This window comes from Bufo gargarizans, chromosome 10 (genome assembly GCF_014858855.1).
Source record: "Bufo gargarizans isolate SCDJY-AF-19 chromosome 10, ASM1485885v1, whole genome shotgun sequence".
NCBI lineage: Eukaryota > Metazoa > Chordata > Amphibia > Anura > Bufonidae > Bufo > Bufo gargarizans.
The window spans coordinates 131733813-131757916 of NC_058089.1; the positions used below are offsets into that span (position 1 = coordinate 131733813).

General features: G+C 46.4%; 1 protein-coding gene across 1 annotated transcript in view; it reads left to right on the forward strand.

Annotated features, from left to right (window-relative positions):
- Nucleotides 1–3954: 3954 nt before the first annotated feature.
- ZNF469 (zinc finger protein 469) overlaps nucleotides 3955–24104 on the forward strand; it is a 425851-nt gene continuing 405701 nt past the window's right edge. Inside the window, exon 1 of the mRNA XM_044270254.1 lies at nucleotides 3955–4077. The gene's annotated coding sequence lies outside the window, so the exon portion shown is untranslated. The remainder of the gene's footprint in view (nucleotides 4078–24104) is intronic.

Here is a 24104-nt window from a genome sequence, read left to right on the forward strand (position 1 = left end):
TAAAAATGGAAAATCTGCCAAAAAAGTGAAATTCTGAAGTTTCATCTCAATTTTCTATTAATTCTTGTGGAACACCTTAAGGGTTAACAAAGTTTGTAAAATCAGTTTTGAATACCTTCAGGGGTGTAGTTTCTAAAATGGGGTAATTTTGGGTGGTTTCTATTATGTAAGCCTCACAAAGTGAATTCAGACCTGAACTGCTCCTTAAAAAATGGGTTTGGAAATTTTCTGAACATTTTCAAGATTTGCTTCTAAACTTCTATGTTTTCTAACGTCCCCAAAAGAAAATCTGTGAAAATAGTCTTTAGCAGTATTAAAATATTAAATAAAACAAAACTGCAGAATGTCGACAGGCACTGGTTGCACAGCCTCCACAGTTTGACCAGACAATTCAATGTGCAAATTATAAGAATGAGGACAGCGCTGCAGCTCCAGGAATAGCATGGGGTCTTACACATACACATCCTGCGTAACCAACCAAATTAAAGGCCTAAGGGATAGTTTTGTGGTTAATGTATACAGAATGTAAATGCAGAAAAATGTAAATTCAGCATCTTATGTAAAGTTCTTAAATTAGAAAAACACACAAATAATGTATAGTGGTGTATCCTGAATTTGCTGGGGGACAGATAAGAACATATCAGAGGGGTCCATAGACCAGGACACAGCTCTTTGCATTGTTCTTCATGTATTTTCTACTGTCTCTTTACACACATAGGTTACTATACAGGATATGGAGAGCAGAAATCATAGAGATCTGTCTATGCAATCTGCTAGACCCCTGAATATCCAGCCTGCTATGGCCACCAGGGCTAGAACACAAGTTGTAAGAGAACGATGGGTCACCCAGAGAAGTGAAGACCATCCTGAGAAACCAGAAGAAGACTATTTAATCCAACAAGAAAACTCTGGCCATGCAAAATTCTGAGGACAAGACTGATAAACGGAGGAAGAACAGATAAATCTTAGGTCCGCAGATGCATAAACAAATTCATAAGGTCCATTAAATAGCATCATTCCATACATAGTCCTCCTCCTGCTTAAAAAAGAGATGGGGGTTGTACTCGGAAAGTCTTCACACCTTTTCAATTATTTCACTTTTGCGGCCTTGTGCTAAAATAAAATAAAGGTTAAGTTTTGTCTCATCATTTTGCACTCAATGCTTAAAATGAGAAAATGAGAACAGAAGGCTAGAAATCTTTACTAATTTATTGAAAAAGGGAAGAATAAAAGTTTGGATCAATATAAGTCTTCAGCCCCTTACCTGGGACATAAGTTTTCGGCCCCTTTACTTGGGACATAAATCTTCGGCCCCTTTACTCGGGACATAAGTCTTCGGCCCCTTTACTCGGGACATAAGTCTTCAGCCCCTTTACTCGGGACATAAGTCTTTAGCCTCTTTACTCGGGACATAAGTCTTTAGCCTCTTTACTCGGGACATAAGTCTTCGGCCCCTTTACTCGGGACATAAGTCTTTAGCCTCTTTACTCGGGACATAAGTCTTTAGCCTCTTTACTCGGGACATAAGTCTTCGGCCCCTTTACTCGGGACATAAGTCTTCTGCCCCTTTACTCGGGACATAAGTCTTCTGCCCCTTTACTCGGGACATAAGTCTTTAGCCTCCTTACTCGGGACATAAGTCTTCGGCCCCTTTACTCGAGACATAAGTCTTCTGCCCCTTTACTCGGGACATAAGTCTTCGGCCCCTTTACTCAGGACATAAGTCTTCGGCCCCTTTACTCGGGACATAAGTCTTCGGCCCCTTTACTCAGGACATAACGCTTCGGCCCCTTTACTCGGGACATGGGTGTAGGCTACAGGGATGATTGATCTTCTGGAAACTTCTCCTATCTACACACAGGATCTTTGGAGCTCAGGGTGATCATTAAGTTCTTGGTCCCCTCTCTTACCAAGGCCCTTCAGGACCTTGATTTTTTTTTGTTTGGTAGGGTGGTAGCTCTAGGAAGAGTCCTGGTTGTTCCAAACTTCTTCAATTTAAGAATTGTGGAGACCACTGTACTCTTAGGAACTTTCAGTGCAGCAGAAATGTTTTTGTCCCCTTCTCCAGGTCTGAGCCTCCACACAATCCTGTCTCTGAGCTCTACAGGCAGTTCTTTCTCCTCGTGGCTTGGTTCTTACTCTGATGCATGGTCAGCTGTGAGATCATATATATATATATATATATATATATATATATATATATATATATAGACAGGGCTGTGTCTTTCCACATAATGTCCAATCCACTAAATGTACCACAGGTGACTCCAATCAAGGTGTAGAAACATCTCAGAGATGATCCAGAAGAATGGGAGGAACCAGAGTGAAAATGTCAAGTGTCAGAGCAAAGGGCTTAATACTCATGTCCAGGGAAAGAGCTTGACTACGTACATCCCTGTGAAATTAGTTTTTACTTTTTAATAAATTTGCAAACATTTCTAAAATTAGTTTTAATTTGTATTAAGGGGTATTAAGTGCAGAATGATCATGGGGGGGGGGGGGGGACATGATAATTTTTTCACATCTAGGAAATTAGGAAATTTATAGCATATTCACACGATATGCCATAAATGTCTGATAGGTGTGGGCCGCACCTCTGGGACCCATTTACATCTTGATAAGGGCTCTGTTTTCCAGCAATCTAGAACGTGCATATGTGGGCATGAAATGGGACCCTGTGATAGGAGTATAGGAAATGATATGAGTTTAGGAAACCATGTATGCCACTGACAGCAGATAGTAATGGGTTTTAGCACTGGGGATCCAAAGATATGTGAAGTCGGCAGTAAGTCCTCTGCACAGACAGTGTGAGAAATATCACTTTATTATACAGTGATCCCTCAAGATACAATGGCCTCAGGATACAATATTTCCAGCATACAATGGTCTGTTCTGACCCATCGGAAGGTGAAACTAGACTCAACATACAATGTCTCAGACTCAGATGCAACCAATCAAGGTCACTTCTCTGGTAAATAGCTGTATCAGTTGCTAGTTATCAGCTATTCCTGACAGTTATATGTAAGGACTTGTTTTATCTGTCTTAGTTATCTGCTTAATTTTCTTAAATTTTCCTTTTCTATTATCTTGGATGACATTTTGGGGCTTTGAAACCGATTACTCAACTTACAATGGTTTCAACATACAATGGTAGTCTTGGAAACAATTAATATTGTATCTTGAGGGACCTCTGTATATTGATATTATATTTTAAAAAATGTACTGTCCACCTTTGCAATCACTTGTTTATTGTGTCTGCAGCTTTTATGCATCTATGTGTCTCCATGGTAACAGACTACAAAGAAATGATGGGTAGTCTGATCCTGGAGTCAATCCTGTGTACTTCCTGCTAACATATTGAATGTACAGGTATGTTGGTAAAAAGGATAGATGGAAGAGAGTATGACTGCAGGATCAGACCACACGGACACCGTAGTCCAGGATCCCAATATAATCTCTTGGGGAGGTCTGAGCCCATCCTGACTTTACAAGGTCCTAGAGCAAAGTTCATCACTCAATTCATAATACCTCTTCAGAATGAGCTTATTAACCATTATGAACTCTGCTGTGACGAACAGCTAAAAATATGGTGACTTTTTGCCTCGTTTGGGTGTTCCAGTGGGGGCACTGAAGCCTATGTTTTATATCTGCAAGCCTAGCATCTACCGTAATTAGCTGATAACTGTGATGACATCTGTGGAGCTGTAGCCACGACTGTAAGGCTCCGATAAGTATTGGCGCCCTGTGAAATAACTACAGGCAACCATCTGATTATGATAAACAAGAATGCCCATTACAGACAGACTACCACTATCCAGTGGCTATCACTGTAGATGTGTGGATTCTCCCTGCAGTCAATGTTCAGCAGGATCAGGGTTAAGTATCTGTAAAGGGGTGGAGAAGGGAATCCCAGGCTGGAACTTGAGACTTCAGCTGAGAAAGAAGGTTTCAGAAGTAATGCTGCAGTCCAGCACACTGTGTCTCAGGATGAGAATGTAACTTACAGGCTGGGAGGAATGTCCACAATAATTCCTATAGGGAGGACCTATAGCCATGCATGAGACTGTCAGCTGCAGGGTAAGTGCACAGCCTAAACCTACATGTGCTGCATGTTGTACCTGGCCGTCAGCAGGACCCGCAGTGTCAGTTCTGCCTGTAGTAGAGCTGCTCTATGTACCTGTGAAGGGAGAGCGATGGCTGGTAATTCACGCTGCACAGACTCGCTGCAGTTCCTGACAACTGCATTTATCTGTTGTCACAAAGCCAAAATGAGTTTTCTGCTGGATTTAACATGTTCTTGGTGCACACAGCAGAGGCAGGGGCCAGGGCATGTGTCTGGTGCACAGCTGCCGGCCAGAGGTAAATGGCCTTGGTAAGATTGCTGTGTAATTCTCAGAGGAGGCACAGAAGTCTCTTATTAGCGCTTATAGAGAGGTCTGGTTTTTGGGAGGCAGGCTCCTCATCTGTATTGTAGCGCATGGCTCCGAGTACAGTTTGGTTGTGATAGTACATGAAATGTGAGTTCAGCTGTGGAGCACGGTAGATTCTAGCGGTTAATGAGCCTGGCATACTACAGTAATATGCACTGAGCGGAGGTGTGACCGAGTCTGCACAGGAATGAATGGTGATGCAATGACAGGAAGAAAGTGAATGAGGCCTTGACCTGGAGCCGTCTACTGTCATCTGTGGCCGCGGGTTCGGCTGCCAGAGAACCAGCGGCCAATGAGAAAGAGGCATCAGGATCACATAAAAAAAATGTAAAACCGCCACATACAATACTGAAATAATAACCAAAAGTAAGGGTGCAATCTGCTGAGATGATTAACCCTTCATTTAGTGATCTACACACATTGCATAATGAGAGTAGCTGTAGTCACTGTCCTTACCAGCGGATATTGGGAATCTTATCACACAGCAGTGTTCTTATCGCTCGCACGCCATGTATTACACCTGCTGCAACAACCCCCATAACCCTGGACTAAGAAGTGACAGCATGCCTGGACCTGGAGACCATTATCCTGTGGTTTTTATATATAAATGTATTATATTTACTAAACCAAATGCTCTTGGAATTAGAAACAGAATGTAGCCTGTCGTGTGGCTTCACCGAGCGGCTTCATGTCTCAGGGACCAAATCTGTCAAAAAGAAAGTTGCACGCTCTCCGTTTAACGCTTCCCTTGTGTGCAGTCGCCTCGGACGTCTATTGGCCGACAGTTTCCACAGAAACCAGAACAGCTAACGTGGGAGGAAAGGAACTTGGCAACTTGCTGTATAAAGCAAAAGTTCTCAGACTATGTCTAAATAAGATAACGTGTGCCTGCTCTGTAATACGTACTACGTGGGCCAGGAGTCCTCGCACATTGGATTGCTTCTCTACAAAAGGTGCATACTATAATGGGGGTCTAAGGTCAACATATGGCCATTTGTTCAGGTACACCCCCCCAACTGGTAACACCCCTCTGTACCCTTACTGAAGGCTAAAAGCAATTCATTCATAACTGCTAGTAGAAATAATAAAGAAATGGCAGAACATAGAGAGATTGGCTAGTAAACCAGGGGTCCGGGGAGGTCCTCTTTATGAAGTTCCCCACTATGGTCCACAAGGTCACTCTACAGTTGACGGGCCAGCTTTCAGCTAAATGTCACTACCTGCTCCCACTCTTTACGTATGGCCACAGTACCGTCTCCCTGGATATGGGTGTACAGGACATTAGGACAATATCTGCAATGATATCACCAATGCTCCACTCTCTCTGTAAACTCTAATGATGCTTTTCCCTCTGATCCTATCATTTTAAGGTCCATTCTGGACACATAACACTAAGGATTGTAAAGAATCTCTCGGGGAAATTAAATCAGCGCATTATAAGGTTACTTGACCTGTAATCTGACAAATGCAGCTGAACGAGAGCCATACATTCGTAGTGGACTCCCTGTGGCGCAGGGAACCTCGGCTTAGGCTTCACATATTATTTCCCAAAGCAGAAAATTGGCCTAAAAGCAGCAAAACTGATGACTTTCAAGGCAGGTGCAGATATAAACTTTCCTCTTACACAATACTGGTAGAATTACTCCCGCATGGCCACTAATATACATGCAGCTCGGCAGCTATTACAAGCGATTCTGCCTCATAGTTATTATTTGGTGTCTTTACTTCCAGAAATCCAGGACATTACAGGCCAACAGTGAGGCTCCATTCACACATCCGCAGAATGGGTCCGCATCCGGACCCATTCATTCTCTATGGGGACGGAATGGATGCGGACAGCACACAGTGTGCTGTCTGCATCCGCAATTGCGGAGCGCATCCCCGATCTTCGGGTCCACAGCTCCGCAAAAGATAGAACATGTCCTATTCTTGTCCTATTCAGCTTGCGGACAAGAATAGACATTTCTATGGGGGTGCCGGGCTGGTGTGTTGCAGACCCGCAATTTGCGGGTCCGCAACACATCACGGACGTGTGAATTGAGCCTAAAGTGAGGCGGCTCTTATAACACCAGTATATACAATATATATATATATTGGGTAGATGTACCTGCCATGGTTAGCAAGGCAATTATGTAACTGGGGAGGCGGGGCCGTGTGGGGGCGCTGCCTGGGGAGGTGGGGGCAGTGCCTGCGGGGGCAGTGTGGGAGCACTGCCTTGGGAGGTGGGGCAGTGTGGAAGTGCTGCCTGGGGAGGTGGGGGCGCTGCCTGGGGAGGCGGGGCAGTGTGGGAGCACTGCCTGGGGAGGTGGGGGCAGTGTGGGAGTGCTGCCTTGGGAGGTGGGGCAGTGTGGGAGTGCTGCCTGGGGAGGTGGGGGCAGTGTGGGGGCGCTGCCTGGGGAGGCGGGGGCAGTGTGGGAGCACTGCCTTGGGAGGTGGGGCAGTGTAGGAGCACTGCCTTGGGAGGTGGGGCAGTGTGGGAGCACTGCCTTGGGAGGTGGGGGCAGTGTGGGGGCGCTGCCTGGGGAGGCAGGGGCAGTGTGGGAGCACTGCCTTGGGAGGTGGGGCAGTGTGGGAGCACTGCCTTGGGAGGTGGGGCAGTGTGGAAGTGCTGCCTGGGGAGGTGGGGGCGCTGCCTGGGGAGGTGGGGCAGTGTGGGAGCACTGCCTTGGGAGGTGGGGCAGCACTGCCTTGGGAGGTGGGGCAGTGTGGGAGCACTACCTTGGGAGGTGGGGCAGTGTGGAAGTGCTGCCTGGGGAGGTGGGGGCGCTGCCTGGGGAGGCGGGGGCAGTGTGGGAGCACTGCCTTGGGAGGTGGGGCAGTGTAAGAGTGCTGCCTGGGGAGGTGGGGGCGCTGCCTGGGGAGGTGGGGGCAGTGTGGGGGAGCTGCCTGGGGAGGTGGGGGCAGTGTGGGGGATCTGCCTGGGGAGGCGGGGACAGTGTGGGAGCACTGCCTTGGGAGGTGGGGCAGTGTGGGAGTGCTGCCTGGGGAGGTGGGGGCGCTGCCTGGGGAGGCGGGGGCAGTGTGGGAGCACTGCCTTGGGAGGTGGGTCAGTGTGGGAGCACTGCCTTGGGAGGTGGGGCAGTGTGGGAGCACTGCCTTGGGAGGTGGGGCAGTGTGGGAGCGCTGCCTGGGGAGGTGGGGGGCGCTGCCTGGGGAGGCGGGGGCAGTGTGGGGGCACTGCCTGCGGGGGCAGTGTGGGGGCCCTGCCTCAGCTTTGGCAAATTCACAAAGTTTTACACCAGGAAACGCTTGAAATCTACTCCTGTCAGGGGCTAAAGAAGATTTCACTCCAGGTGCACACATGGGCAGAGAATGCGTCTAATATCTGACGAGGTCTACACCCTATCATAAATTAGGCACATCCTCTGGCAGCACAGGGGATATCAAACGCCAGCGTAAAAGGCCGGTCTTTGATTAATGACCCCCAAATAACTTTTAGCTTTTTGCAGACCTGTGACTGTCTATTAAGAAAGTGAATCTACTTTTATAATATATTTCTATGACCGGCTGCCCTCCTGTAGGTGTTATTCACATTAAATGTATTCATCTAGCGCACTGATGGCGAACCCTTTACAGACCGAGTGCCCAAACTGCAACCAGAATCCCACTTATTTATCGCAAAGTGCCAACACGACAATGTAACCTGAATACTACAGTCCAGTATAGTATATCTTCCATGTACTTTATTGTGTAGGTATAATAGCTTTCCTACATGCAATGCGTCCTGCGCTGATGAAAGGCAGGAAAAGCCTAAGGCATATTGGTCCACCAGGGAGAGGGTACCCAAAGAGAAGGCTCTGAGTGCTGCAGTGCCACCACCACAGAGAGTGCTCTGAGTGCCCCCCTGGTACCCGTGCCACAGGTTCGCCAAGACTGATCTAGTCTGAGATACATTGCTGAGCTGCACTAGAGATTAACATTTACCGCAAACTGCCTTCCAACCTGTCAGCAGACTACAAGCTGTTTTGTAACAGTAAACTGCAGTCTGCTGACATCCAGTGATGAGTTTAGCTCTGAGGCCATGGTCCTGCAGTCCAGGTAGTCTATGCAAGTCTGGGATTAAAGGCTATGGACACCTTTGGGGGCAATTTTTTTTATTATTGCAGTGTAATTATTGTGAGCTAAAAATATATTTTTTCAATTGGTCTTCATTACAAATCTGGAATGCTTTTTTGTGTACAAAGCTGAGATGCTTTAGTAAAGTGAAAGTGACAGTACCAGTCACACAGCTAGAAAAATAGTTAACCCTTTGTGACAGAATGGCTCAATATTTTTTATAAAGGCCAATTGAAAATATGATTTTTAGCCAAAAATTAGTAAAATACAATCATAAACAAAACTTGTCTCATAGCGGTAACATCACTCCCACCATTGTGCAGGTAGGCCTAATCCTCACCTCTAGAAGTCACTGATCCTCCCGGCAGTATGCTCCCTACCTTTTTGGTGACAGCCTGTAGCCTTTAGGACGTAGACCAACTACAAACAGACCATCATGAACAGCAGACCAACTACAAACTGGAACATATTTCAGAATAATACCGAAAAGCAGAGTCTTGTGGAAAGCATCTGATAAAACTCCCTGAGAATGGGGATTCTTTATATTCATTATCTTTCTCACATTACAATAGGAGACTACTGACTGAATACGCTGCTCCACCTCTCCTGTGCTGTATATTACATGGGTCATCTATATTACCACAAGTTCTAGCTTTTCATACATTCCTACTCTTGAATCTGAATCTTCTGCCAAGTTATTCCATTCTTCAGAGAGGCTGTGAAACATGTACACATACAGCGACGATTAACTGGATTTATATGCATGGGATACAGGGACGATGTCCTAGGAAAACGTATCCATTGTGATGTATGAGTTCCATGTGCAGCTACAATGTCAGGACGCCTCCTGCTTCTTCACCGGCTTCTCCGAGCAGACACATAGTTTTCTTTTTTCGCTCTTTATACATCTGCGGCTGATAAGATCCTCCAGCAGATGACACCGTTTTCAGGATCTTATTCTGCACAAGTGTTAGGAATGTGGTTGTAAAAAAGAATATTTACAAATCCCATTTTGCAGATAAGTTTTGTTTCTATGAAATGCTTATTATCTTGAGAGATGTAAGTCGTGTTTATGAGAAATACCAGTTCTGTCCACCGCTCCCAGCTCCAGACAGGACTGGAAGACGACGGTTACAATATTATACTGACAGCGATTATGAGGCTCTGATCACGTATCCGATATTGATCATTGGCTGTTGTGTCATTGACTTAAGTGGCGGCTTCTGCCTTTTCTTACACTTGAAAACATAAAAACGATACAGCGAGAAGGACGATGGTGCACAATGATGGGTCTAGATCCTGCTCTCCTGCGCTCACTGACATATGGTATCGATGAGCTTGAGATGTAGCAGAGAGGAGATTGTCATGACTACAGTGTAAACTACAACCACCTGTCCACATTATGGCTCCATAATTGCTTAATGTTACAGGACGGTCTCGGCCGCCTTCATTACCTTCCACGGTCGCACTTAATAATTGCTGAGAAAAGTTACTTTGTGTTCTCATAGTAGATACAATGTTAATGTTCATGTAAAGAAAGCCTTCCCATAGCAACCAACCACACGCCCCTCGTACATGACATCATCAACACTTTTTTTGCATTCACTTTCCGAAATGAAGTGAATTCCTTTTAGGTTTATTGGATGATTATGCTGTTTCATAAAGTCAGAGACTGAAAGTCTAACAACATCTTCAGAGTCTTTAACCATAAAGTGTACCCGAATGGAAACACAATGGAGATATTTAACAACCCCCGATTTTACATTTCAATGCCACTATTGTGGATTTCTCTTAAAGGGAATGTGTCAGCAATACAATATGTTTTTATTTTCTTGCTGTATTTTTTTAAATTCTATTTCCTCAACATGATTGTGGGGGCGGCCATCTTGCCTGAGCTGTTGATAACAGCATTTAGAGCTATGCTTTACAGCAGCCAGCACGGGCTATAGACACAACTGTCTGGAGAGGACTCGCTGACTGCTAGGCGAGAGTTTTCTAGGCATGCTCTGTGACCTGTTCAGAGGTCATTGTGCAGGGAGGGGAAGTAGATAAGCTGTTACCATCAAATATTGTGAGTAGTGGATATTGTGTTATCTATATAAAGGTGTTATCTGTCTGTGCAATTCTGTCCATGCTGCTAAAGAGATGACTGCGGAAAAGTGATCTGAACAGACAAGGAAGTGGCCAGTGTCAAACCTGCAGGATTTTAAGATGATTTTTATATATATTTTTTTAAACATAATGATATGGAAACTTTTATATCACCAAAAATTATTTTAAAACTTAAAGGGAACCTGTCACCAGGATTTTGTGTATAGAGCTGAGGACATGGGTTGCTAGATGGCCGCTAGCACATCCGCAATACCCAGTCCCCATAGCTCTGTGTGCTTTTATTGTGTAAAAAACCTGATTTGATACATATGCAAATTAACCTGAGATGAGTCAGGTCCCTGACTCTTCTCACGTACAGGACTCATCTCAGGGACAGGACTCATCTCAGGGACAGGACTCATCTCAGGGACAGGACTCATCTCAGGGACAGGACTCATCTCACGTGCAGGACTCATCTCAGGGACAGGACTCATCTCAGGGACAGGACTCATCTCACGTACAGGACTCATCTCACGTACAGGACTCATCTCACGTACAGGACTCATCTCACGGACAGGACTCATCTCACGGACAGGACACATCTCACGGACAGGACTCATCTCACGGACAGGACTCATCTCACGGACAGGACTCATCTCACGGACAGGACTCATCTCAGGGACAGGACTCATCTCACGGACAGGACTCATCTCACGGACAGGACTCATCTCACGTACAGGACTCATCTCACGGACAGGACTCATCTCACGGACAGGACTCATCTCACGGACAGGACACATCTCACGGACAGGACTCATCTCACGGACAGGACTCATCTCACGGACAGGACTCATCTCACGGACAGGACTCATCTCAGGGACAGGACTCATCTCACGGACAGGACTCATCTCACGGACAGGACTCATCTCACGGACAGGACTCATCTCACGGACAGGACTCATCTCAGGGACAGGACTCATCTCAGGGACAGGACTCATCTCACGGACAGGACTCATCTCACGGACAGGACTCATCTCACGGACAGGACTCATCTCACGGACAGGACTCATCTCACGGACAGGACTCATCTCACGGACAGGACTCATCTCACGGACAGGACTCATCTCACGGACAGGACTCATCTCAGGTACAGGACTCATCTCACGGACAGGACTCATCTCACGGACAGGACTCATCTCACGGACAGGACTCATCTCACGGACAGGACTCATCTCACGGACAGGACTCATCTCACGGACAGGACTCATCTCACGGACAGGACTCATCTCACGGACAGGACTCATCTCAGGGACAGGACTCATCTCAGGGACAGGACTCAGGGACAGGACTCATCTCACGGACAGGACTCATCTCAGGGACAGGACTCATCTCACGGACAGGACTCATCTCAGGTACAGGACTCATCTCACGTACAGGACTCATCTCACGTACAGGACTCATCTCACGTACAGGACTCATCTCAGGTACAGGACTCATCTCACGGACAGGACTCATCTCAGGGACAGGACTCATCTCACGTACAGGACTCATCTCACGTACAGGACTCATCTCACGGACAGGACTCATCTCACGTACAGGACTCATCTCACGTACAGGACTCATCTCACGGACAGGACTCATCTCAGGGACAGGACTCATCTCAGGGACAGGACTCATCTCACGGACAGGACTCATCTCACGGACAGGACTCATCTCAGGGACAGGACTCATCTCAGGGACAGGACTCATCTCAGGGACAGGACTCATCTCACGGACAGGACTCATCTCAGGGACAGGACTCATCTCACGGACAGGACTCATCTCACGGACAGGACTCATCTCAGGGACAGGACTCATCTCAGGGACAGGACTCATCTCAGGGACAGGACTCATCTCAGGGACAGGACTCATCTCAGGGACAGGACTCATCTCAGGGACAGGACTCATCTCAGGGACAGGACTCATCTCACGGACAGGACTCATCTCACGGACAGGACTCATCTCACGGACAGGACTCATCTCACGGACAGGACTCATCTCACGGACAGGACTCATCTCACGTACAGGACTCATCTCACGGACAGGACTCATCTCACGGACAGGACTCATCTCACGGACAGGACTCATCTCAGGGACAGGACTCATCTCAGGGACAGGACTCATCTCACGGACAGGACTCATCTCACGGACAGGACTCATCTCACGGACAGGACTCATCTCACGGACAGGACTCATCTCACGGACAGGACTCATCTCACGGACAGGACTCATCTCAGGGACAGGATTCATCTCACGTACAGGACTCATCTCACGTACAGGACTCATCTCACGTACAGGACTCATCTCACGTACAGGACTCATCTCACGGACAGGACTCATCTCAGGGACAGGACTCATCTCAGGGACAGGACTCATCTCACGGACAGGACTCATCTCACGGACAGGACTCATCTCACGGACAGGACTCATCTCACGGACAGGACTCATCTCACGGACAGGACTCATCTCAGGTTAATTTGCATATGTATCAAATGTTTTTTTGTTATGGGGACTGGGTATTGCCGATGTGCTAGCGGCCATCTAGCGACCCATGTCCTCAGCTCTATACCCAAAATCCCAGTGACAGGTTCCCTTTAAGAGGTTTCTAACATCAAATTGTGTTTTCAATATTCCCAACCCGGAAGGACCTGTTAAATATATGTACAACTTTGGAGACAAGCTTTGTTTATGATAGCATTTTACTTATTTTTGGCTAAAAAAATCATATTTTTAATTGGTCTTTATTAAAAATATTGAGCCATTCTGTCACAAAGGGTTAACTGGTTTTCTAACTGTGTGAATGGTACTTTTGCTTTGTGTTGTCATCTAATAACCCTCATCTCTAAACTACCAAGAGGTCAGAAACACTTATTGAAGCCCCATTCTTATCAGTAAGATATGAGGTTTAATGAGTGATTATAAGGTCAGAGAGCAGAGATAAGGAGCCCGTCAGCTCCCCAACTGACGGAAAAGACAGAAAATCCACAGGCTGCTACTACAGCATCTCAGCTCTGTACACAAAAAAGGATTCCAGATTTTGTTATAAAGACCAATTGAATTTTTTATTTTTTTTTAGCTCAAACTAAGTACAATGCAATAATTCAAAATTACCCCCGAAGGTATCCATAGCCTTTAAAAGAAAAACCTGCTCCCTGACACTCGGTCTCGGCTCCTTGGGTTCAGCACTGACACACGTCCCCAAGAGCAGGTAAGTATGCTTCCCTTCATAGGTCCCACTGGGTGGGTGTGGTTAATTAAAAACACACTTAGAAGTTGGACAACCCCTTTAATATCTACACAACATAGAATTCATCTGAAAAACATAGCTTTAAATAACTAAAATTCAAGAGTCAATCTGGTTCTGTTTGTTCATAGATACCATGTGTGGACTCAACATTTCAATTGGTCAAAATTTATACTTAAGCAAATGGACACTGCTGGCTTCTTCCCGTTTGGCACCTGATATATGTTAATGTACAATTAATCTTCTCCGAGTGGCCCAAAATTCCTAACACAAACCCAGCTGGCAGGGCGCAGGTTAAGAATATTTGTTTAAAAGCTGATCCAAGGAAAACGGTTAAATAATCGTGTCTGGGAATGCTGGGGAGGATGGTCAGGGGGGACATCCCGTTGGGTCCATATTACATCGTCCTCTGACAACCTGTCCGTTTTATCTTGGCTCCTGCCAGGACGAAATGCTGACAGGTTCCTGGCAGAACATGCAGACTTTGGTGGTGCCAAATGTCCCTCACTTTCAGAAGACTGCTGGAATATTACTTAATCTTGAGGATTACTACAACTCCCCTGCTTCCTTCAATATGCATCATACAAAGGGCCAATCCAGTTAATAAATCAGAAAGCCAATGTCAATAGTGGAATATTACTGGGCTGGAATTTGTGACAGGAGGTATTAATGTGTTACTGGCCCATCTGATAGATTTGCCTGCAGAATACGCAATCATAACATCTCATGGGCGTTTGGTATTCCGCACCCATCCATTTGGTCACCACAGACGACTATTTATTCACTCTCAGGGCAATCATTTCACTGCATATCCCTGAGTGTTCACGCAATAAAAATCAGCCCTCTACATCCAGAGCATAGCCTCCTACTAACACATCGATGGAGACATAAAATCTAGTCCTGAGACGAGGCGTTGAAAAAATCTATGTGGAAAAATAAAACAAATGGGAAGGTCTTTATGGCGTTCTGAATGTGGATTATTCAGCAGAAACCCCTTTTCCGATTGTAAATCAGCAGCAGTTTGTCCTCATGTGAACATAGCTACATATGTATGAAACCACATCCGTGCATCACATATGTAACATGAAGTCTCACTGTGTCTATGCTGTTTATCATCAGATTCCTAATAGATGTTTTCGCTCAATGTTAAAGGTGCAACTTGGGGCATCTGGACCCAATGCAAAATCTGTAAGATGGCCACCCCTACCACGTGCCATTTATACCATGGGTGTCGTCTTATGTGGCAGAAGGGCATCTGGTCCCCTTTAGACACCAGGGCCTGGGTTTGACTGCTACCTCCACCCTCCCTTTCACTATGCCCTGCTCCATGGTGATTTTTTTTTATTGCCATCATCACACTGCAGTTTAGTGCCGTGTTTCTTTGCATTTTTGGGGATTGGCTCTTATACCTAGGAAGTTTCAAGGAAGGATTTCTGCCCTCTAACCGCGGCTGTTAAAGCTGGGCATTAGATATCTGGCCCTACCAGTGTCATACCAGAGCTGTCACTTGTAATTTACATTCATCTACCCGGAGAAAACGTCTCTGAGCAGAAGCTGCAAATGATGGCTGAAGCAAGACTGGACAGGAATAGATACGTTAAGAATTTGACAGGAACCTCCTGGTGCTGTGTGCATGCTACTCACATATCACATATTTCCTATAGTATGGGTGGGACATGTGCTTTCAGGAAATTTGTTCATGCATTAGCGTGGAGCAGCCACTCAAATACCCAGTACATGTTCTCTACCATAATTCATGTGGTGCTATTGTCGTGTGATGGTCTGATGCAGAGTTAACGGCTACGCTTCTTGTAACGTGTGGATTACTGGATAACACCCTCTGCGTAATTAGAACTGGTCGGGCTCCAGTGCAGGCCACTGGTTCATACTACAACACCCAGCAGTAAACTGCAGGACTGTGTGACTGCATCAGCGGCCCCTCCAGCGTGCATCTCCTCTACAATGGCCATTCAAATAATAGCACATACTCTACAACATGTGGATGACGGGATGGGGCTAGACAATGCAGAGGTCATTACTGCGGCCTGCAGTTTCCTATTGTGCACCCGGCGTAAACCTAATCTGTGGCGCTGTACAGAGATTGGATCTATGCTGTCCTTCCTCCATGAACACTGAATAGATGCTGACCACCCCTACAGCTGGGATAGACGGCTTCAATGATCACATCATGCAAAAAAACACAAATCCCTGGTGGGTTGATGGCTTTTTTATTCCACCATGAAAGCACCATCAGAGTCCATTATTCTGCCATTTAAATAATCCAGGAGCAAATATGCTTTCAACCAGGAAAACCCGAATGTTTCTACAAACTGGAAATATATAGCTACACATAAATGGCCAAGGAGAATACAAAGGCTCCTGATGTACGGCGTTACTGCCTGCGAGCACCTTGTCCATGGAAGATCCTTTACGGCACAGATTCCTCATGGTCCCAGTGAAGCCCGACTTCATGCTTTCCGTCAGAGCTCTAGTAAATCCTGGAAGGGATATGATGCTGCAGGACACAATGAAGCAGGGTTTCTATCCACTGAGATGCTTGGGATAAATGGCCCTTCATAAGTACAATGAATCCCCTGAATGTCGGAGCTCGGTGACACAGACAAGTCATTGGTTGTAGCTTTTCCTAGATACCATTCATAGAGCATATCCTTTTACAAGACACGGAATTGGGAGCACTGTTCTCTCCTGGAGCAGGAGAGAGCGGCTTTGTGTTGAGCTAGGCTGGGGAGATAATGGTGGTAAATGGAGAGTGGCGAGTAAAGCGTGTTTTACCACTGCGGGGTTAGTCTTTACAGAGAACATCTGATGAGAGAGCAGATATACTGTATACTGTTAATCGCCTTGGAGAGGCCGTCATTAAAAACTGTTGTGATACTACTACAGCTGTGAGCCTCAAGGTGTGGTCAAAGTGCCATTGACCCGTGCCTTGGGTCACCCACAGAAATACTGAATGGGTGGCCCTGATCCAATGTAGACAGCTCTGTGTGCAGTCCGACCAGGAAGCCGGGTGTTTGCCCAGGGACAGAGAACAGCTGCAGCGCATGAAGCGAATAGGGAAGACCATTCATCGCACCAATGTGCGGATTCAGAAGTCATTTTAATTCAGTTCTTTAATTCTGCGTCTGCCATTTTTGTGCTAATTCACATTAGTCCTCAGATGGTTTTGGAATTTAGCGCAGAAAACAAAAACAAGTGCGCAGAATAAAAACTTTTTAACAGATGTTATGGCACTTTGTAATGACGGAAATATCTGTCAAAAAGGAGCAATTGAAGGGAAATGCTGCAGCACATTAGGTCCTGGTGGGCCAGGAATACATTGTGACTGCAGCGGCACACTAAGGGTCCATTCACACGTCCGCATCCATTACGCAATTTTGCGGAACGGATGCGGACCCATTCATTTTCAATGGGGCCACAAAAGATGCGGACAGCACACTGTGGTATCCAGTATTGCAATACTTTTTTATGGTATCGAAATTTAATTAAAATTTTGGTATTGTGACAACCCCAGAAAGGCTACTTTCACACTAGCGTTCGATCGGATCCGTTCTGAGCGGATCCGATCATATTAATGCAGACGGAGGCTCCGTTCAGTACGGATCCGTCTGCATTAATAACTTAGAAAAAATTCTAAGTGTGAAAGCAGCCTGAGCGGATCCGTTCAGACTTTCAATGTAAAGTCAATGGGGGACGGATCCGCTTGAAGATTGAGCCATATGGTGACATCTTCAAGCGGATCCGTTCCCATTGACTTACATTGTAAGTCTGAACGGATCCGCTCGCCTCCGCACGGCCAGGCGGACACCCGAACGCTGCAAGCAGCGTTCAGCTGTCCGCCTGTCCGTGCGGAGGCGAGCGGAGCGGAGGCTGAACGCCGCCAGACTGATGCAGTCTGAGCGGATCCGCATCCATTCAGACTGCATCAGGGCTGGACGGAAGCGTTCGGGTCCGCTCGTGAGCCCCTTCAAACGGAGCTCACGAACGGACCTATGAACGCTAGTGTGAAAGTAGCCAAAGATGATTGACCTCTTGTGCAGTGGTTGGTGTATGTTTTTCATTGTCCGAATGGCCGTCGAAGCTCAGCATTTCCCATCCTTGGGGACTATTAACACGTCTGCAACTGTTTTGCGGTCCGGCCATGTGCATTGTGCATTTTGCGGACCGCACATGGCCAGCACTATAAAGGAAGTGCCTTTTATTGTCCGTGGCTGCGGACAAGAATAGGACATGTTCTATTTTTTTGCGGGGCTGTCCTATTCTTGTGTGCAGCCAAGGACAATAAAAGGCACTTCCTTTATAGTGCTGGCCATGTGCGGTCCGCAAAATGCACAATGCACATGGCCGGACCGCAAAACAGTTGCAGACGTGTTAATAGTCCCCAAGGATGGGAAATGCTGAGCTTCGACGGCCATTCGGACAATGAAAAACGGTCACATACACCACCCACTGCACAAGAGGTCAATCATCTTTCTGGTGTTGTCACAATACCAAAATTTTGATTAAATTTCGATACCATAAAAAAGTATTGCAATACTGGATACCACGCAAAAAAAAAAAAAAACACAAAAAAGCCGTGTGCATTCCACATTTGAAGGAACATCTGGCCCATAATAGATCCTATTTTTTTGGGCGGACAAGGTGACAAAAAAAAAATCGCTAATTTAAAAAATAAAAAATTCTTTCACCGCGTTCATAACATAGGAGATATTTTTTAATATTTTAATAGCTCTGACTTTTGTGGCGATGCCTAATATATTTATTTTTTATTGTGTTTATATTTTTATATGTAAAGTTGGGAAAGGGGGGATTTAAACTTTTAATATTTTGGTGGGGAGTTAGAACCCTTGTCCTTTTCACCCACATAGATCTCTATCTATGGGCAGCACGGTGGCTCAGTGGTTAGCACTGGTGCCTTGCAGCGCTGGGGTCCTAGGTTCAAATCCAACCAAAGGCAACATCTGCATGGAGTTTGTATGTTCTCCCCGTGTTTGCGTGGGTTTCCTCCCACACTCCAAAGACATACTGATAGGGATTCTTAGATTGTGAGCCTCATTGGGGACAGCGCTGCGGAATATAGTAGCACTATATAAAATGCATAAAATAAAAAATATCAGGGTGAATAGGACCTCGTGCTGCCCTGGGCTTTACACTTCAGCAGCGTCCTGGCTGCCATGGCAACCGATCGGAGCCCCAGGATTACACTCAGATATAATTTAGAGGTAAATTATATTTATTGGTGGCCGTTTTTTTCCCGTTTTAATTTCACACAGTCACAACGGATGCATCCTGATGTGCAAAATCAAAATCGATCTGTTTAATTCCAGTATTGAGAGCCATCATTTCTGTGCGGCTGCTTGCTGGGGCCTGCATCATGCCACTAACATTTATATGTATACAGTTTCCACACAATTAGTGGAGGGTGGTTAAATGTCATTAAGCAGCATACCTACGTCATTAGTGAATCAGTCCCGCCATTTTCTCACAGTGCAGGCTGCTTGCCATGGTTACACCTCGCTGACGGTGCCCATCTCTGTTCGGCTGCTGCTGAGGCCTGCATCATGCCACTTGTGAACCGTCACGTTCCCCCAGGCCACTTTTTTTAATTATGTTTTTACACATCATCTGACCCAGGTGAGGTACAATGTTCAGAAGCTTTGGAATATGATAAAGCAGGAAACATGCCGGCGCGGTGTGTCGATACCATCAGATGTGCGTTTCCCCACAGCCATGTATGTCACTCAGACATCATTTACTATTGCTGTCTTCGCGTTCAAGAGCTTGTGGAGAGAAAAAATAAATCATAAAAAATAAACAAAAAGAGTCCGAGGCTAGAGGGGTTTATACAACAACTTTCAGGGCAATTGGAGCAACTTCCGTTCAGTCTGAACCAAACTTTTTCTAAAATCCGTCAAACTCTACCCAAAACTAATTTTGACTGGTTCGCTCATCTCTAGTCATAACCATAGAAACGAGCAGTGTATAATGTGATTGAAAAATGAATCCGGCCAGCAAAGGAAGCAATATGGAGAATCACAATACATTAGTAAGACCCTTGTACTAACTTTGTCTACATTATAGATGCTATTTGCTGAATTGAAACAACCCTTTAAAGGGGTTCTGCACTTTGTTTTAACTGATCTATCTTCTGTATAGACCATCAGCATCTGGTCGGCGGGGGTCCAACACCCAGGACCCCCACCGATCAGCTGTTTGAGAAGGCAGCGTTGCTCCAGTAGCGCTGTGGCCTTCTCACTGCCGGCCCACTGATGTCACGACTAGTATCAACTAGCGTGGGCGGGGGCTAAGCTGCATTCAAGTGAACAGAGCTTAGCCCTGCCCACACTAGTTGATACTACTCGTGACGTCAGTGGGTTGGCGGTAAACAGTGAGAAGGCCGCGGCACTACTGGAGCGCCGCTGCCTTCTCAAACAGCTGATCGGCGGGGGTCCTGGGCGTTGGACCCCCACCGATCAGATGCTGATGATCTATCCAGAGGATAGATCAGTTAAAACAAAGTGCAGAACCCCTTTAAAGGGTTTTTCCGGTAGGTACAAGTTATTCCCTATCCACAGGATTGTGGGGGTCCTACCACTGGGACCCCACCAATCACGAGAACGGGAGCCCCGTACCCCCTGCAGGCCCCATTGCTGCTCCCCTGAAGTCACCGAAGTAGCTGGTTGCACGTGTGCGGCCCCTCTATCCATTTCTATCTCCAGAATTCCCATAGAAAAAATGGATCAGCAGCACGCATGTGCAACCAGCAGCTCCAGTCATTTCAGGGGAGCAGAAGGGGCCTACAGGGGGTATGGGGCCCCTGTTTTCGTGATCCATAACTTTTACCTACTGGAATACCCCTTTAAGTCTGTCAGGTGCACGAAAGTCATACATTTAAAGGGGTTTTCCTATCTCACACATTGATGGCATCCCACGTCTGGGACCAGCTGCTATCTCTAAAACAGACCCCCCGATGTGAAGGAGAGCGCACCAAGCATGCTCAGCAATCCTCCATTCACTACTATGGCAGCTCTGGAAATAATTTATAGATTTGATCTCAGCGATACCTGGGACAATTCTGCCATTACTATGTTAAACTGGTCCAATAGCTGTTTACAAGGTGAGGAATGGAGGCACGCACAGTACTGGCACTGACTTTCAATGTTGAGGTCATTTACAGGTAAGAAATCCTACATAAAGAATATCATCTAATAGCAAATCCAAAATAAAAGCCCTGGTAGGACGGCTTTTTACACAGTACTGATTGGCCTAGATGCCTGGGCTCGTACTAGAGGTCTTGGCCATAAGGCTGACCCTACATTACAGGCCAGCTAAGTACTAAGCTATCTCTTGGCAATATAATCTGGATATGGAATTTCTGTGAAGAAAGAGTCTGACAAAGACTGAAAAGCTTTGTAAAAATACTTTCTGTGACAGTGAAAATCATGAACAGCAGAGGAATAACTTCATGTTCTTACAACATGCCAGAAGATTTTGGAGAACATCTCATCATGGATGACTTCAAGGGACCTATGATAAATGTATGGCCAGTTTATTGAGATTCCCATAATGACCTAACATCCCACTGACATGTTATTTGACCTAGCGTTAGGCTTGTCCCTAATGCGTTCTGAAATCACTATTTATTAGGTGAGCACATACTGTAAATTGAATGTATTTTGTGGGAGCAGCGCATTCTCCTGTACTGAAGTCCACGGGGTCTGGTAACAAAAAGGAAGGCTTCTTCCAGGGATTATACAAATTACTTTCCAACTCAAGGAATCTCCTAAGTGCTGTCATGGTCAGTTGTCTGACTTTCACACACCAGTTCCAATGAATCCCAGGCCAAGGGAAACCAACAAATTATACATCATGGAACTATAGGAAAATGGAGACTTGATTACAAGTGTGTTTTAGGGGTGCAACATGGAAACGCATTCTTACATTGTGACAGTTCCAAATCCACTCAATATGTCAGATTTTGAATAAAATGTTTCTGTGGGGCAAAGAGCGTCCAAGAACAGGAGGTTAACAGTTGAATTCTGTCAGCATTGGGCAGTGACGTACTGGCCTTCCACACACATTATAATCCAACTGGAGGCTCCCAGCAAGATCCTGCAGGAACGTCTGCTTTACTGGCACCAGTAACATACAGCTACAATGGATCATGTGGTATAATTTATTCTAAGAGACATTTTTACTCCAGAACAACCTGAACCTGAGTCAGGGATGATAAATCCCAATGTCGCCCACGCACCGACCCAAACCCTCAGCAGAGAGTGAAGCAATTCCGTCTGGATATTTTCTGGAATACACAGAACCACTGAGACTCAGGCGGACGCCGGCATAAAGCTCCTTCAATACAGACTGGATCAGCTGTGTATTTGTAGAATAGACAGAAGAACATAGAAATGAATGGCTGGAGAAGGTTTGGAGGGTACATGGCTCCCTTCAGCAGACACTGGGTGACATTACAGCATTTTGATATAAGGGAAGTAGACATTTTATGAATGGGGCCACAGCAGCGCTGTTAGTATGGGCAGGAGCGCACATTGCTGCTCCTGCCTGCCCAGGGGCGGACTGGGCCGGGGGGCAGGGGGGCAATTGCCCCCCGGGCCTCTCTGTTAGCTCATTGTCCCGGCCGGCTGGGCCGGAATGATATGTGACTGAGTCTCTGCAGCCTGCGGAGGGAGACGGGGAGCGGGGAGGCGTGCGGCCGGCAGCCTATCAGAGAGGCCGCTGGACCGGCGCAGGCGACGCGATGACGTCATCGTGCCGCCTGACTGAGCCGCTGCGCGGCCGTAAAGTAAGGACATCGACAGCAGCGCTGGAGGCGGGACGGGAGTATTTCAGTGAAGGTGCTGGAGGTAGGAGGTAAGTATATAAGTCTGACTGGCTTTTTTTCCTCCTTCTTCTCATTTCTGTCACTGATAGGGGGCCCTATCTGGCTACTGGCACATTATAGGGGGGGCCCTATCTGGCTACTGGCACTTTATGGGGGGGGGCCCTATCTGGCTACTGGCACATTATAGGGGGGCCCGATCTGGCTACTGGCACATTATAAGGGGGGGGGGGGCTATCTGGCTACTGGCACATTATAGGGGGGCCCCTATCTGGCTACTGGCACATTATAGGGGGGCCCTATCTGGCTACTAGCACATTATAGGGGGGCCCTCTCTGGCTACTGGCACATTATAGGGGGGCCCTATATGGCTACTGGCACATTATAGGGGGGCTATGGCTAATGGCACATTATAGGGGGGCCCTATATGGCTACTGGCACATTATAGGGGGGCCCTATATGGCTACTGGCACATTATAGGGGGGCCCTATATGGCTACTGGCACAATATAGGGGGGTCTCTATATGGCTACTGGCACATTATAGGGGGGGCTATGGCTACTGGCACATTATGGGGGGGTATGGCTACTGGCACATTATATGGGGGGGGCTATGGGTACTGGCACATTATAGGGGGGCCTATGGCTACTGGCACATTATATGGGGGGCTATGGGTACTGGCACATTATATGGGGGAGGCTATGGCTACTGGCACATTATATGGGGGGCCTATGGCTACTGGCACATTATAGGGGGGCCTATGGCTACTGGCACATTATAGGGGGGCCTATTGGCTACTGGCACATTATAGGGGGCACTATGGGGACATTGGCTCAACTGGGGACATTACAAGGGTGTATTTTTGGCACTGTCTATTACAGACGTGGACAAAATTGTTGGTACCCTTTGGTCAATGAAAGAAAAAGTCACAATGGTCACAGAAATAACTTTAATCTGACAAAAGTAATAATAAATTAAAATTCTATAAATGTTAACCAATGAAAGTCAGACATTGTTTTTCAACCATGCTTCAACAGAATTATGTAAAAAAATAAACTCATGAAACAGGCATGGACAAAAATGATGGTACCCCTAGAAAACACAGAACATAATGTGACCAAAGGGACATGTTAATTCAAGGTGTGTCCACTAATTAGCATCACAGGTGTCTACAACCTTGTAATCAGCCATTGGGCCTATATATATGGCTCCAGGTAATCACTGTGTTGTTTGGTGATATGGTGTGTACCACACTCGACATGGACCAGAGGAAGCAAAGGAAAGAGCTGTCTCAAGAGATCAGAAAGAAAATTATAGACAAGCATGTTAAAGGTAAAGGCTATAAGACCATCTCCAAGCAACTAGATGTTCCTGTGAGTACAGTTGCA